This window comes from Engystomops pustulosus, unplaced genomic scaffold (assembly GCF_040894005.1).
Source record: "Engystomops pustulosus unplaced genomic scaffold, aEngPut4.maternal MAT_SCAFFOLD_100, whole genome shotgun sequence".
In the NCBI taxonomy this organism is placed as follows: Eukaryota; Metazoa; Chordata; class Amphibia; order Anura; family Leptodactylidae; genus Engystomops; species Engystomops pustulosus.
Window position 1 is genome coordinate 356,789 of NW_027284984.1, and position 3,467 is coordinate 360,255.

The 3,467-nt window shown below is 54.3% G+C and overlaps 1 long non-coding RNA gene across 1 annotated transcript; it reads left to right on the plus strand.

Moving 5' to 3' along the window:
* The first annotated feature begins 205 nt into the window (after nt 1–205).
* Nucleotides 206–1,254, plus strand: LOC140107039 (uncharacterized). The gene is made up of 3 exons (XR_011850983.1): nt 206–314; nt 849–958; nt 1,109–1,254. It is a non-coding gene; the product is annotated as an uncharacterized lncRNA (long non-coding RNA).
* The last annotated feature ends 2,213 nt before the right edge of the window (nt 1,255–3,467 follow it).

The window sequence follows — 3,467 nt, forward strand, 5'->3', positions numbered from 1 at the left end:
GGATATAACACTGAGGTATTGGAGGTGTCAGGTGTACCCCAGGATATAACACTGAGGTATTGGAGGTGTCAGGTGTACCCCAGGATATTACACTGAGGTGTTTGGGGTGCCGGGTGTACCCCAGGATATAACTTTACCCATTCTCGCCTTCATCTTGCCCACACCTATCATGGCTGCCGGGATTCTCCAGATTGTCTTAGAGCCGCTCAGTGATTGGCTGTAATACAAGACACGCCTACTAGATTACGAATTGTTCATTCAGAGCGGGAAATACCGGCAAATAAATGACATGGAGACAGAGGCAGCGGTCAGAGGTCAGAGGGAGCGGGGGAGAGGTCAGAGGGAGCGGGGGAGAGGTCAGAGGGAGCGGGGAAGAGGTCAGAGGGAGCGGGGGAAAGGTCAGGGGGAGAGGTCAGAGGGAGCGGGGGAAAGGTCAGGGGGAGAGGTCAGAGGGAGCGGGGGAGAGGTCAGAGGGAGCGGGGGGAGAGGTCAGAGGGAGCAGGGGAAAGGTCAGAGGGAGCGGGGGAGAGGTCAGAGGGAGCGGGGGAGAGGTCAGAGGGAGCGGGGGGAGAGCTGTCTTGGGGTCGGGGGTCTGCAGGCGCAGGGATATAAGTGAGGGGGTCGGGTCGGGTGATGAGGGGGAGGGGTGGTCGGGACGGATCAGGTGATGAGGGGGTCGGGTGATGAGGGGGAGGGGTGGTCGGGACGGATCAGTTGATGAGGGGGTCGGGACGGGTCAGGTGATGAGGGGGTCGGGTCGGGTGATGAGGGGGAGGGGTGGTCGGGACGGGTCAGGTGATGAGGGGGTCGTGCAGGTTGTGCAGAGTCTTACAGCTTTCTTCCCCCAGACTTTGCGGAGGCAGCGCAGGAGCTGAACCTGGAGCTGGAGAGACTGAGCCGCAACCTGCAGGATGTCACCCAGCACCAGACTCGGGTCTTCCAGGTCACTAAAGTTCTGGTAAGTTCTAGAAGCTGCACCTGGGCTCCTTATCTCCCCTTCCATCATCTTCTTCACTTCTTCTCGTGCCTCCCCCATGCCTCGTCTCTGCTCGTGCCTCCTCGCTCCTCACCATTCCTGATCTGGCTCCCCCTTTCCATCTTCTTGTAGTGCTCATGGATGGAGAACATTGAAGGCCTGGCCATACACAGAGCTGCGCTGCCTCATAGCGGGTAACCCCATGCAGGACTGCAGTATAACATGCGGAGGTGACTATAATGCAGCATGTAATAAATACGGATGAATATGGACCCTGATCACAAGAGCTTACACTCTATGAGGGGATAGAGGGGGGACAGGAGGAGTGAGGGTCCTGATCACAAGAGCTTACACTCTATGAGGAGATAGGGGGGACACAGGAGGAGTGAGGGTCCTGATCACAAGAGCTTACACTCTATGAGGAGATAGAGAGGACACAGGAGGAGTGAGGGTCCTGATCACAAGAGCTTACACTCTATGAGGAGATAGAGGACACAGGAGGAGGGAGGGTTCTGATCACAAGAGCTTACACTCTATGAGGAGATAGAGGGGACACAGGAGGAGTGAGGGTCCTGATCACAAGAGCTTACACTCTATGAGGAGATAGAGGGGACACAGGAGGAGGGAGGGTCCTGATCACAAGAACTTACACTCTATGAGGAAATAGAGGGGGACACAGGAGGAGTGAGGGTCCTGATCACAAGAGCTTACACTCTATGAGGAGATAGAGGACACAGGAGGAGGGAGGGTCCTGATCACAAGAGCTTACACTCTATGAGGGGATAGAGAGGACACAGGAGGAGTGAGGGTCCTGATCACAAGAGCTTACACTCTATGAGGAGATAGAGAGGACACAGGAGGAGGGAGGGTCCTGATCACAAGAGCTTACACTCTATGAGGAGATAGAGAGGACACAGGAGGAGTGAGGGTCCTGATCACAAGAGCTTACACTCTATGAGGAGATAGAGAGGACACAGGAGGAGGGAGGGTCCTGATCACAAGAGCTTACACTCTATGAGGAGATAGAGAGGACACAGGAGGAGTGAGGGTCCTGATCACAAGAGCTTACACTCTATGAGGAGATAGAGGGGGGACACAGGAGGAGTGAGGGTCCTGATCACAAGAGCTTACACTCTATGAGGAGATAGAGAGGACACAGGAGGAGTGAGGGTCCTGATCACAAGAGCTTACACTCTATGAGGAGATAGAGGACACAGGAGGAGTGAGGGGCCTGATCACAAGAGCTTACACTCTATGAGGAGATAGAGGGGACACAGGAGGAGTGAGGGTCCTGATCACAAGAGCTTACACTCTATGAGGAGATAGAGGACACAGGAGGAGTGAGGGGCCTGATCACAAGAGCTTACACTCTATGAGGAGATAGAGGGGACACAGGAGGAGGGAGGGGCCTGATCACAGGAGCTTACACTCTATGAGGAGATAGAGGGGGGGGACACAGGAGGAGTGAGGGTCCTGAACACAAGAGCTTACACTCTATGAGGAGATAGAGAGGACACAGGAGGAGTGAGGGTCCTGATCACAAGAGCTTACACTCTATGAGGGGATAGAGAACACAGGAGGGAGGGTCCTGATCACAAGAGCTTACACTCTATGAGGAGATAGAGGGGACACAGGAGGAGGGAGGGTCCTGATCACAAGAGCTTACACTCTATGAGGAGATAGAGGGGACACAGGAGGAGGGAGGGTCCTGATCACAAGAGCTTACACTCTATGAGGAGATAGAGGGGGGACACAGGAGGAGTGAGGGGCCTGATCACAAGAGCTTACACTCTATGAGGAGATAGAGGACACAGGAGGAGGGAGGGGCCTGATCACAGGAGCTTACACTCTATGAGGAGATAGAGGGGGGGGACACAGGAGGAGTGAGGGTCCTGAACACAAGAGCTTACACTCTATGAGGAGATAGAGAGGACACAGGAGGAGTGAGGGTCCTGATCACAAGAGCTTACACTCTATGAGGGGATAGAGAACACAGGAGGGAGGGTCCTGATCACAAGAGCTTACACTCTATGAGGAGATAGAGGGGACACAGGAGGAGGGAGGGTCCTGATCACAAGAACTTACACTCTATGAGGAAATAGAGGGGGACACAGGAGGAGTGAGGGTCCTGATCACAAGAGCTTACACTCTATGAGGAGATATAGAGGACACAGGAGGAGTGAGGGTCCTGATCACAAGAGCTTACACTCTATGAGGAGATAGAGAGGACACAGGAGGAGTGAGGGTCCTGATCACAAGAGCTTACACTCTATGAGGAGATAGAGGGGACACAGGAGGAGGGTGGGTCCTGATCACAAGAGCTTACACTCTATGAGGAGATAGAGGGGGGGACACAGGAGGAGTGAGGGTCCTGATCACAAGAGCTTACACTCTATGAGGAGATAGAGGGGACACAGGAGGAGTGAGGGTCCTGATCACAAGAGCTTACACTCTATGAGGGGATAGAGAACACAGGAGGAGTGAGGGTCCT